This window comes from Schistocerca piceifrons, chromosome 1, assembly GCF_021461385.2.
Source record: "Schistocerca piceifrons isolate TAMUIC-IGC-003096 chromosome 1, iqSchPice1.1, whole genome shotgun sequence".
Classification (NCBI taxonomy): Eukaryota; Metazoa; Arthropoda; class Insecta; order Orthoptera; family Acrididae; genus Schistocerca; species Schistocerca piceifrons.
Window position 1 is genome coordinate 591,355,910 of NC_060138.1, and position 14,501 is coordinate 591,370,410.

Sequence of the window (14,501 nt, forward strand, 5' to 3'; positions counted from 1 at the left end):
TGAGCTCTAATTTCTCTTACATCAAGATAGTTGTTCTTGAGCGAAATTTACGTTATCGGCAGTAGAATCGGTGTGCAGTAGCTTCAAACGCCGATTCTCTCAGTTTCCTCAACAGTGTTTCCCGAGAAGAACGTTGCCATCCCTTCGGTGACTCGAATCTCAGTTCACGAAGCATCTCTGCAATACTTGCGTTACGCCTGGATATTTAATCGACGTGACTGTATGAAGCAGTGCACTACTAATGCTTTTATTTGAACATAACGAGATTTTTTTTCTTACTCATCAGCATTAACTTAAATTTTTCGACATTTAGAGCTAGCTGCCATTAATCACACCAACTAGAAATTTTGCCTACGTCATCTAGTATCCTCTTACAGTCACTCAACGATGACACATTTCCATACACCACCTCATCATCAGCAAACAGACCAGATTGCCGCTCATCCTGCCCGTCAGATATTTCATATATATAGTGATTAACATTGAACACACAACTGATGTTTCCTGAATGCAAAAATACCAACATACTCACAACACGAATTACAGACACTGATTTCGCTACTAGTTCCTGTGTTATTTTATATTGAGCTCGGTACACATGTCAAAAGATCGATTAGACGACTACACACTCAGGTGACAACAGTCAGTCTGTGTATAAGCTATTTCTCATATCACTGTTCATTACGCTAGGTTTAAAGAGACAGTATGTGGAATTTGTAAGATGAAAAAATGGCTTTGAGCCACTCAACGACAGCCAGCCTTGGTTGTCATAGTTGGGATAACATTCTCAGGGAAAGGCAACGATGAATTTTCAAGTCTCGAAACATCACAGTGTTATGACCTGTGTATAAATCAGCTACATATCTAGTATGAAAGCTATATAGAATTACCCGCAAAATGAAACTAGTTTGAATTGTTTAAAGAGTAAATATCTAGGGTAACATTAACAAGCGTTGAATTGAGGCGGAAGCAAGGAAACAGCAGTGTTGGAGGCGAAATAAAGACTTGTTTGGGTGGTTTCAGCGAAAGTGCGGCGCATCTGCAAAGGAAAATACGACCAAAAAGGAATGATTTCAAAGAGTCGATGCTAGCATCAATACAGATATTACAGCCCACACGAAAGTGTAAGAGAGACGTTAAACTGAAATGAAATGGGAATATCTGGAAGAAAAAAAGACCTGTATCCGAAGAAGACTGTGGAGCAGTTCTGCTGCTTTAGTCGTATGTCTTGCATAAGGGCCACAATATAAGATGAGACATATACAAAATCGTAGCTCCCATAGGTGAATGGAATAGGACATAAATACGCTAATACTAGTACATAGCATCCTCCGCGGTGCATCGCACAGTGAGGTGTGGACTACATATGAGTACACAGGCCGGTCGTTGACATCGTATCGAAAGTCGAAATGCATGCGTGTTCAGTTCATGTTTCCAACCAATACAAGGACTGCACTCATCAAAGACTACCCGAATTGCTGTTGATTCCAATCACCGTATCCATGTAATGTAGCACAAAGAGGGTATTAACGGAAGCACACCAATAACAGCTGAACAAGCAATTTCATCAAGCTATGTTTGGGGTTGAGAGGCGTTCACTGGGCCTGCATCAAGTTTATCGAAAGCTTAAGCACACAGAATCACCGTTGCATGAGATCAAAACCGGTCAGATTTTAGTGCCAGCGTGCAGTGACTCTGCCGAAAATGTACGAATATTTATCAAGAACACACGAAAGCGTTTTACTTATTTTACAATTTGCATTCTTCAAAGAACAAGTGTAATGGCAGAGTTGTATCATACGTGAATAACACACAATTTATGCATAGAAAAGGGGAGAAGATTAAACAAAATGCACGTTTTAATAAAATGTTGAGCTTCTGTAAGGAATCTATTCGTACCGTTCATCGCACGATACATAAAAAACACACAATGTATGCCGGCCGGGGTGGCCGTGCGGTTCTAGTCGCTTCAGTCTGGAACCGCACGACCGCTACGGTCGCAGGTTCGAATCCTGCCTCGAGCATGGATGTGTGTGATGTCCTTAGGTTAGTTAGGTTTAAGTAGTTCTAAGTTCTAGGGGACTGATGACCTTAGACGGTAAGTCCCATAGTGCTCAGAGCCATTTGAACCACATAATGTATGCATAGAAAAAGGAGAAAAGACCATGTAAAATGAATGGTTTCAATAAAATGTTGAAGTTTGGTAACATAGGCTTTTCCATTCAGATTGAAGCATAATACACTATTTGAAGTAGGTGTTAATCTATTAAATGAACTAAGGATTGCAATTACTGAAGCTGCATTTCACAAAAAGCATTTGGTAGTGTTAAAGAATATATCTCGCTATTAATTTATATAAAGCATTTCATTTAAGAATAATTATAAAGTATTTTGTTGCCAGTGACCTTGCTGTGGTCCAAGAATGTATAGGGACCGTAGAAAAAGTCTGACAAGATATTAAAAAAAAGGACTTTATAGCACGACAGGAAGGACATACCTATTGACGATTGTCAACAGTCGTTATCATGAAAGCGAAACTTGCATACTGCGGGTCTTTACAGTGTTGTATCGCACATTGACAATCAAGCAAGGTTCACAAAACCAAACGGAAACATCTTCATGTTTCAGCGACGTAAAGACTGCACGCACGAAATTTTATGGAACAAATGGAAACAGTTTACATTTATATCCAGAAACAAATCATTGGTTATGTGACAGCAAAGGCTGTGTGACAGTAAACTGCAGTCCTTAACACTGTCTTGACAGGGTTCATCAACAAAACTTATTACTTTTTGTATGAGTTACTTTACGATTATTCCGACGTTCTCCTTGATCGTACAAGTAGGACAGAAGCTATGCTTCCACAACTCAAATCAATCTGTGCCCCACTAAGAACACGATGTATTATTGACAACCCGCCGGCCGCGGTGGTCTAGCGGTTCTAGGCGCTCAGTCCGGAACCGCGCGACTGCTACGGTCGCAGGTTCGAATCCTGCCTCGGGCATGGATGTGTGTGATGTCCTTAGGTTAGTTAGGTTTAAGTAGTTCTGAGTTCTAGGGGATTGATGACCATAGATGTTAAGTCCCATAGTGCTCAGAGCCATTTGAACCAACCATTGACAACCCATTAGTTCGTCGTTCAGTAAAGCTGTCCTCAACTAAATGTTGAAACACTGCAGTGGTTTACTAGGCATTGTCCTATTAGAGACCGTAGCCCTCCTAAATAGTTTTACGGTAACCGTAAACTGTGATTCGTAATTTGCCACATTAAGAAATCACCGCCAAAATAGAAGAAGCAATAAATGACAGAAAAATAATTCGAAGACCGACTGAAGACGAAATATCGGACCTTCGGAGTTTTATTCCGATCTCACTTAGCCACCGGACTACGCAATCTCTGCACATCACTTTGCAATCATTGGGGAGAGGTAACTTAAATGTTATATAGATTCCATTTGATTACATGAAAAAACAGCCTGACGCCTTCCTAAGCGACAGACTCCACTCCTTCCAAACTAGGAACTCCAAATGTGGCTTAAATTCAAACAAAAGAGATGGAAGTGATCCCCCATGGTACTCAAAGCACGGCCGAATACTGTTGCAGAAGCAACTAAAAAAGCATGCCAAATTTAAGAGAACGAAAAATCTCCAAGATTGCCGAAGTTTAAAAACTAAACGTGATTTCAGTGTGAGAGACTTTTAATAGTGTCGACAGTGAAACTCTGTCTCGAAATCTGGCAGGAAGCAGAACAGATTGATGTTGTATGTAACGTACACCTGGGCAAGGCACAATCAATACCTTCAGTGCGTGATAGCAATAGTAATTTTACCGATGATAGTGCCGCTAAAGCAAAGTTACTACACACAATTTTCTGAAATTCCTTCACCAAAGACGACAAAGTAAACATTCCAGAATTCGAATAAAAAACAGGTGCCAACATGAGTAACTTAAAAGCAGATATCATAGGTGTAAGAAGTATATTAACTTCGATAATAAAGGCAAGTCTTCCGGTTCAGATAGTACACCAATTAAGTTCCTTTCAGAGTATGCTGACATAATAGCTCCATACTCGGTAATCATAACTGCCTGACACGACGAAATATCTGTACCTCAAGACCGAAAAATTTCACAGGTCACACCATTATTCAAGAGAGGAAATAGAAATAATCCGTTGATTTACAGACCCGTATATCTGATGTCGATTTGCAGCAGGATTTTGGAACAGATATTGTCTTCGAAAATTATCAGTTACCTAGAAGAAAACGATCTACTGTAACGTGGCCACCAGGGATTCAGAAAATATCTTTTGGTGAAACACAACTAGCACTTTATCACACTAGATGATGGGCTCTATAAACAAGGATCTCAGATTGATTCCATATTTCTAGATTTCCAGAAGGCGTTTGACATTATTCCTCAAAAGCGATTTCTAACCAAACTGTATGCCTATGGAGTATAGTCTCAGTTGTGCGACTGGATACATGATTTCCTGTCAAAAAGGTCACAGTTCGTAGTAAAAGATGGAAAGTCACGAGTAAAACGGAAGTGATACCTAGCGTTCCCCAAGGAAGCTATGTGAACGATTTAGGAGACGAACTTGGCAGCCGTAATACAAAGGGGATTCCACGCCCCACCTACAAATCTGAGATGGTACAGGACGTAACCCGATACCAGTTAGATTGTCATGTGATATAAAATTGGCGACTAATGGGAACACACTAAAAAGAATGGAAACCCCTCCCTGTCCACAATGGACCTATAAAATTCTAGCTGCTTCTCCACCAAATTCTTTATAACTAGATTCACTGAGGAGGTCTCTTCATTCGAAGTCTGTGCATCATAGAGGTTAAGGTTGTTATAAAAAAAACCTATTATTGAAGATAATTCTACAGTGAGAGGATCACGAACTAATAATGGAGACATAAAGAATTAAATAAGGCTTTACTAATAAATATTTTTTGTAATACAATTTGTTAACAGTACTGTTTGATTTTTTACTAGCAATTTTTTTCTGTTGTTGGTTTATTTACAAAAGTATTTTTCTGGTGAGCAAAAAATAAATTTTCATAACCAATACTATCAAACACACTAAAATTATAAGAATTTAAATGATAGGTTTCCCACTGAACTTGTAATTGTTGTTTTTTAGTCTACACACAGTTTATACATTTTTAATCACAGATGACTCTATATACATTATTTACCGTTTAATCGGTGATTAGGTTGATCAGTCCATATATATTTTAATCATTTTTCTATATGTAATATGTATAGGGAACGAGAACTAGCAGCAGCAGCAAATGAAGAAAAACCACGCATACACACAATTACATACAGTATTTTTATACACAGATACTATAATCATAATTTGCACATATAAATAGTATGCACTTTCTTGTCGTCAGGACGCGACAGCCATACTTCCAGCCGTATCCATCCTCACAGATGAACCGTTTGTCGTCAGGACGCGACAGCCCTACTTCCAGCTATAGGGCCATATGTATCTCATCTCCTCATAATCGAAAGACTCTCTGGCACATAATATGTGGAGCGGCGCCAAAGTCCTTGAAGGCACCTCTTGTAAGTCACAATCATAAGAGCTTTTGAGGCAGCGCGATGCACACCCATAGGCCGCGTCCTACGTAAGCGGCAGAAGCGACCGACAGTGCGCTACAGCTTCAGGCGTCAAGAGACAACCGCAGGTATAGTTGCGGAAGTGACCAACGTGAATGGGCACTACATCTGTAGTGTGTGGATAAGTTGTGAATTTCGGTCTGACCCGAGACATGCTATGGTGGTCTAAGCAGTTGCGATGACCACTGTGTCCAGATGGCGCAGCTGCCAGTGCATGTGTCTAGTAATTACGCCGGCACGGTAGTTCAGCGTGTTCGATCAGAGGGTTAGCTGCCCTCTGTAATAAAAAAAGCTGAGTTAATCGATCAACGACGAACTTAAACGGGTATCCTATGACGTCCGCCCCGAGCAGATGCAAAGAACAAGATCGGAAAAAAAAGTGATTGCGAGACCTGGGTTCAAATCCTGGTCCAGTACTAAGTTTTAACTTTCGCCATTGATTTAAATCAATGCTCACTGGCAGATAATGACATTAATTCCTTTGTGTCTTGAGTTTCAGAAACCCTAAATTATGAATTGTGGGTGTTGGGGAGAGGTGTTTCTATTTTGGTATGGCAGACTTCATCATAATCGTCTTCCTTCAGGTCCCAGAATTTAACAGTGTGAGAGTGAATTCCGATGGATTAACTCTTCTAAGGGTTCTCGAATTCGAAAAAAATAAAAATTATATAACCATTCATTGAAAGTAAGGTTTTTCAAGATATAGGAAAGATTTTTCTCGTCAATTTTTTTTCTGGCCACTCGATTTATTTACAAATGTCTATCCTAAAAATGTTACACAGTCATGCTTCTCCTCTCTAATAACAAAACAATGTGCAGCGATCGCTGGACAATAGCCAAAGCAGACTTCGGGCCCAAAAGACGTTGAGCATTACGGTAGAGAACACTTAACTGCAAAAAAGGACAATATATATGCAGTCTCATTTTCAGTACCTCACAAATTACCCTTCTGCCGTCCCCCTTCTACTGGTACACAAACGCGACACGTGTCAGCAGACGCGAAAAGAGAGCAGACATGTCGAGGCGGGCTATACATGCCGGCGTATCCTCTGTGGATACAATCGCGAGTCTGGCAATGTCTTTTAATGAAACATTGCTGGGATTCCAGCCGGGCGTGGAAAGAGTGCTCGGAACGCGGGATTTATCGCGTACCCGCAGGCGGCTGCCGCGGTCTCCGAAGCAGATGAATGGGCGGGGCGGGCCGCGAGGGAGCTGCAGCAGTCCTGCCTTGCCAGAACAAAGGGCGCCCGCCCCGAGCCCGCACCGGGGCTTGCCCGCTGCCTCGCACTACAGCCGCTGGTCTCGTCTAGACGTACGTACGCCCTTTGTGATCTTCCCAGGAGCGCGAAAAGCACTCGCTACGCCGCCATTCACGGAATGGAAAGTGCTATCGCCACGTGCTCACTGCTCTCAGCTGAGAGCGGAGCATCAACTGACGGTGGACTTGAGTTTATCTTCTCGCAGTAGCTCGAGTCTGGCAATCATGTTAGGAAACGCACGGCTGCAGTCAGATTTGACTGTTTAGATTTTTTGTTTACTACTGTTCCGTGTACGATTGTAAGAAATCACAAGTAATTATTTAATGCGCTCTGTACTAGTTTCCGAATAAACAAATTACCAGTCACATTTATAATTATTTTATATTTAAGAATTTCTAGAAATGTTTCGAATAACTGTCTTAGCCTTCTGCGATGATCATATAGTAATTTATATCTGTAGGGATATTCTGTTTCTGGGTATGAATTTATTTATTTTGGGAGTTATTTGCTGTAGGTAGACGAAAGGAAACGTGTAGGCGCGAGAGTTTACTTACAGGTCAAATCACAGATCTTCAGCAGGATGCGTATTCCTAACCTCTGATTCGCTGCCGGTTTAATAACGTTACTGCTACCTCAAATTATCTTCCTTTCGATATAATGTATAAACCCTATACTCTATTGACCTTACGACAGTTTAATGCCGTTTTGTGGAAAAAGGACATTTTGAGCTTCTAGCTGTTTATCAAATACAAGCAGATTCTTGAAAAGAAGAAAACTGGATGGTTGATATTTTCTTCTTTTCGAGAATCAACTTGCATCACTACAGGTTTATCTTCCCACTCGTATTCTCGTAATCGACTAACATTAAATCTTTACATTCTTTGTTGGAGCTACTCTACAGCCCAAGTGCCCAAAATGTTGTCCATAAATCGCATATAATCCGTTCATGCCTGTTCCTCCTCCCCTGCAATCACAAGAAAATACTCCTGAAGAAATGCGATCAAAGGTCAAATTCACTTTCAGTTCTAAATTTCGCACTCTGTCGGTGTGATTGTATTGACGCTACAGCTATTACACTGCCTGTTTCTTAACGAACAGAAAAGGTACTTACTTCTTAATTAGCTTATCATGTATTTTGTTTAAAAGAATTGAGGCGGATGCTTTCTCAAAATCTATGAATATGGTGACCCGCTTAGAATTTGGTTTGGCAATGCATCTTCTTACGCAATAACGTCCATCCCATTCGGTTCTAATTCCTAAATTCTCCATTGTTTTAACGAAAATTGAATTATTCATTAATTTATAAAAATATTTCTCAACGTCACACATCGCCGAAACTCTCTGTCTCGGTTTTTTCCCCCCGAGTCATCAGTCTTCTGACTTGTTTGATGTGGACCGCCACGAATTCCTCTCCTGTGCCAATCTCTTCATCTCAGAGTAGCCCTTCCAACCTAAGTACTCAATTATTTGCTGGATGTATTCCAGTCTGTGTCTTCCTCTACAGTTTTTGCCCTCTACAGCTCCCTCTAGTACCATGGAAGTCATTCCCAGATGTCTTAACAGATTTCCTATCATCATGTCCCCATTCCATGTCAGCGTTTTGCACATATTCCTTTTCTCTCTCATTCTGCGCAGAACCTCCTCATTCTTTACCCTATCAGTCCACCTTCTGTTCCAGTGTTCCCACAGCCCATGTTTCACTGCCATACAATGCTGTGCTCCAAACATTCATTCTCGGAAATTTCTCCCTCAAATTAAGACCTCTGCTTGATACTAGCAGACTTCTCTTCACCAGGAATGTCCTTTTTGCCAGTGCTGGTCTGCTTCTGATGTCCTCCTTGCTCCGTCAGTCATTGGTTATTTTGCTGCCTAGGTAGTAGAATTCCTTAACTTCATCTACTTCGTGACCAACAGTCCTGACGTTGTTTCTCGCGGTTCTGATTTCTGCTACTACTCACAACTTTCGTCTTTCTTCGATTTACTCTCAATCCATATTCTGTACTCATTAGACTGTTCATTCCATTCAGCAGATCATGTAATTCTTCTTCATTTTTACTCAGTACAGCAATATCATCAGCTATTCGTATCATTGATATCATTTCACTTTGAATTTTAATTCCAGACCTGAATCTTTCTTTTAATTTCATCATTGCTTCTTCGACGTTCAGATTGGTCCTTCGATGTATAGATTGGACGGTAGGGGCGAAAGACTACATTCCTGTCTTACACCCTTTTTAATCCGAGCACTTCGCTCTTGGTCGTCCACTCTCGTTATGCCCTCTTGGTTCTTGTACATGCTGTATATTACCCATCTCTCCCTATAACTTACCCTATTTTTCTCAGAATTTCGAATATTTTGCACCATTTTCCAGGTCGACAGATCCTATGAACGTGTCTTGATTTTTCTTCAGTCTTGCTTCCACTATCAACCGCGGTTATTCAATTCCAAAAAATATTTTCTTCTCCGTCCTGCTAAGAGTCTTTTTTCTGGGCCCTTAGCGAGAACTAGGGTAAAAAATAATCCAAGTAGTTTACGAGCATATGTCACAATATGCATGCAAGAGACGAAGCAGGACACCTGAAGCTTAACAGAAACGAAACAAGCACTACATTCCTTGAGCCAAGATGTCGGTGATATTACTACCAACAAGGAGACAGTTACTACAGTTTACCAATTTTCTTTTTAAATGGAACATGAATTAAAAAGGTACGGCCAAACTTTCAGGAAACATTCCTCACACACAAAGAAAGAAAATATGTTATGTGGACATGTGTCCGGAAACGCTTACTTTCCATGTTAGATCTCATTTTATTACTTCTCTTCAAATCACATTAATCATGGAATGGAAACACACAGCAACAGAACGTACCAGCGTGACTTCAAACACTTTGTTACAGGAAATGTTCAAAATGTCCTCCGTTAGCGAGGATACATGCATCCAACCTCCATCGCATAGAATCCCTGATGCAGCACTGGAGAATAGCGTATTGTATCACAGCCGTCCACAATACGAGCACGAAGAGTCTCTACATTTGGTACCGGGGTTGCGTAGACAAGAGCTTTCAAATGCCCCCATAAATGAAAGTCAAGAGGGTTGAGGTCAGGAGAGCGTGGAGGCCATGGAATTGGTCCGCCTCTACCAATCCATCGGTCACCGAATCTGTCGTTGAAAAGCGTACGAACACTTCGACTGAAATGTGCAGGAGCTCCATCGTGCATGAACCACATGTTGTGTCGTACTTGTAAAGGCATATGTTCTAGCAGCACAGGTAGAGTACCCGTATGAAATCGTGATAACGTGCTCCGTTGAGCGTAGGTGGAAGAACATGGGGCCAAATCAAGACATCACCAACAATGCCTGCCCAAACGTTCACAGAAAATCTGTGTTGATGACGTGATTGCACAACTGCGTGCGGATTCTCGTCAGCCCACACATGTTGATTGTGAAAATTTACAATTTGATCACGTTGGAATGAAGCCTCATCCGTAAAGAGAACATTTGCACTGAACTGAGGTTTGACACATTGTTGGATGAACCATTCGCAGAAGTGTATCCGTGGAGGCCAATCAGCTGATGATAGTGTTGCACACGCTGTACAGGGTACGGAAACAACTGGTTCTTCCGTAGCACTCTCCATACAGTGACGTGGTCAACGTTACCTTGTACAGCAGCAACTTCTCTGACGCTGACATTAGGGTTATTGTTATGTCCTAGCCAGTAATGCCACCTGAGCCCGCTGCCAAAAGGTTGGCAGCATCAAAGTCCGGACGCCGTCCGCATAAGCAGCGCCAGCGAGACAGCAAATCGCCGCAAGTCTGCGAGCGCCACCGCTGGCTTCTGGCTTCTTAAGCGCTGGAGTCGCGAGCGCTAGGACAGTTCTGTATTCGCCGCTCAGTTGTATACTCGCCTCCGAATTGTGTACTTGGTAGTCAGTTGTGTGTTCATCGCAGCAGAGTTGTTGTTTGTCGTCAGCCGACGCTGACCTAGCCGCTCCGACTCGAACTAGACAGATTTCTGTAGACACCGAGTTCACTACTGTGTTACTGTATCTTCATTAATAAAAGATAAGTACCGACTTTTATTTAATATGAGTGTTTGGGCTTTCATCTTTCTGTTCACTGTTCCAGCGGACCGGTCGGCCCGCTATTAAAAGTGTGGCGGTGACTTCGTAAGCCATTTCTACAGCCAAGTGTTTGTCGGTACGAGCACCGCCACAAAAGTTATCGTCAACTGCACGAAGAATTGCCTCGTCCATTGCAGGTGTCGTCGTTCTAGGTCTTCCCCAGTCGCGAGTCATAGGCTGGAATGTTTCGTGCTCCCGAAGACGCCGATCAATTGCTTCGAACGTCTTCCTGTCGGGACACCTTCGTTCTGGAAATTTGTCTCGATACAAACGTACTGCGCCACGGCTATTGCCCCGTGCTAATCCATACATCAAATGGGCATCTGCCAACTCCGCATTTGTCAACATTGCACTGACTGCAAAACCACGTTCGTGATGAACACTAACCTGTTGATGCTACGTACTGATGTGCTTGATGCTAGTACTGTAGAGAAATGAGTCGCATGTCAACACAAGCACCGAAGTCAACATTACCTTCCTTCAATTGGGCCAACTGGCGGTGAATCGAGGAAATACAGTACATACTGACGAAACTAGAATGAGCTCTAACATGGAAATTAAGCGTTTCCGGACACATGTCCACATAACATCTTTTCTTTATTTGTGTGTGAGGAATGTTTCCTGAAAGTTTGGCCGTACCTTTTTGTAACACCTTATATATATATATATATATATATATATATATATATATATATATATATAGAGAGAGAGAGAGAGAGAGAGAGAGAGAGAGAGAGAGAGAGAATGAACACTTTCCTAAAATGTTGCTACAATAATCACAAAATTCATTCCACACAAAGGACAAAACAAAGATTGCGCCCTGCGACTGATGATTCGATGCATAGGCTATCTTGCCACACAATTACGAATAAGCTGCTGTGACAATACCAGGCACAGCCTCCATTCAGATATAATCAGCAGCTAACATGCTACCCAAAAGTCTACGAGGGTACTCATAAATTTTAATTACTACTTCGAAAAAATTAAGTCACGTAACTAATGTTTCGTTTATTCGCAGGTACTTGTCTTCACCACCCTAAGCACCAAAATTCCCCACACCACAGTCCCGTAGCACGCCGCCAGAGTAGACAAAACAAAATGGCCCAAGCTATTGATAGAGTGAGTACAGTGCGGGGGCGCAGCCCCGAATCCTCCCGAAACCAGGTAGGTAAACAGGTAACAGGACCGAATCCTCCCAAACTACACTATGCGACAGAGCATTGTGTGCGCTAATGATCACAGCTTCCTGTGGCCACTTCGCAGATCGCGGCAGATCGTTGTAGAATGAACATGTCCTCAGACGAACTTACAGTTTCAGTAAGTAGGAAGGGAAGGAAAATGTTGGTTTTGAAAGGTAACACCTTCGGTTTTCACAAACTGCTGAAAGGTGGTCTAGCGCGATGGACGTGCAACATTAATGGCTGCAGAAGTTTTGTTAAAACTATTTCTACTGAGGAGCTGGATGTCGTGGAGAGTCAGGAAAGCACAATCATGAAGAAATGCCTCGTAGCAAAATTCAGAGGCAAGAAATCATTTCTGACCAAAAGAGAAAGGCCATAGAAGATATTTGTGGGAGACCGTCAAAAATAATTTACCAGAAGTTAAAAGAAGAAGACACGCAAGGTATAACTACGAGAGATGTCAACGATCTTCGTAAATCTAAGTGAATTTTATCCATAGTGGATGCTGTCGGACTCCGTGACTGTTCCTGTATAATATGTAGAAAAATATCAGCTACCAATCACAATAAAAGGTTATTTATTTGTCACACGACCGGTTTGGGGCTTGCGCCCATCCTCAGGTGTTTATACTTTAATGTACATGTTTATACTGTTGGGGATAACTGTATGAATCCAAAAAAATTATTTGCTGGTGACTACACAGACACAAGTGGGACAATTGTAAGTGGCAAGGTAGCATTTGACGAAAATATATCTGTACTTACATAAAGATGAAGCACCATTATTACAGTTACGCTGTGGTGACAGTTTTGCCACTTAGTTACACACTTATTACCATTTTTCCGTTCATATTTCAGTTTTACCAAGTATTGCTTTATATTTCACTATTAGGATGTGCACTCGTGAAATACACTATGTTTACATACAAACATGTGGGCTGTGGTCAAAGAAGTTAGACGTAGCAGATGTAAAGATGTTGCTCATACAGAAACATGTAGGTTATGGTCGAAGAACTTAGCCACAGGAAGTGCAAAGGTGTTGCATATATATAAACTTAAAAAGCTATTATAGACCGCGAAGTTTTTTGATACACATTATGAAATTTTTTGGTTCACATTTTTGCCAGAGAGCTTAGATCTAGGAAGTACAATGATGTTATATATATGATATTGCTCAAAGCTATTACACATTAAAAAATGACAGCTACAACTGTTTTGAGCCACACTGTTGACAGAGAAGTTAGATCTATGAGGTAGAATAATGTTACACACACGAAATTTTGAAAGCTATTATACATTATACAATGACAGTTATAGCTTGTGTTTACAATACAACTATTACAAATTACGATAATGACACTTGGGCTGTTGTATGACTGCTACATCGAATTTCCATAGAATATTACTTTGTTATTGTATCAGAGGATAATTAGTTCCTGTTTTTGAATATTTCATGAAATATGTGAAGATAGGATTTGTTTGCAAGCTCATACTTTTAATTTGAAGTACTTCGTTTGTATGCAGACGACTACGATCAATATTTGCGTTTAAAAGCCAAAAATAATTTTAACGTTTCAATAACGATTTTTCTTTTTAGTAATTTTCAGAAATATGTAAACACTTTATCACTTTAATATACTAAAACTATACTTTTAAAAATTTTTTTGCTGAAGAACGTAAAATGTATTGCTGCCATGCAAATATACAAAGAAAAAATATTTTGGATCCACATCCGACGGTTGGAATCCCTTACAGACTCCTGCAGTGGCTAGGCAGAACAACTTCATTACCTACATAGCAAGATGAAGTTCCTTTCTCGCCACCACCGGATCACGCTTCACCGGTCGTCGAATCATCAGATAGTTATCCAGGATAACTCTCTGGGCTATTGCTCATGATGAGCACTCGCTGCTGATTCGTTTATCGAGAGTCTTCACCTACTGTGTTCGCCGTGTCGCAGCCCATCCTCGTCATCGCGATCAGCTAGGTTAACTGTTTTGTCTCAGCCCTTATTGTTTTCATCTCGCCACTTACCTTTCTCAGAACCGTCCATCCTGTCATCACCATCATTTGCTCTATCTTCTTACTGCCTTTATCATCCCCATCGCCTGCGCCTTTTTTCGTGTCTTTCTCTGTGTTTCTGACGTCACATTCTCATCACTGGTCGTCTAAATAATCGGAGATAGACCTCCCCAAGACCATAACACTTCAATAATTTATACCCACCTCTATCCTACTCCTATCTTTTAATATACAGTCTCCACCTCATCCCCCTCCATTTTTCCCAACTTTTCCATTTATT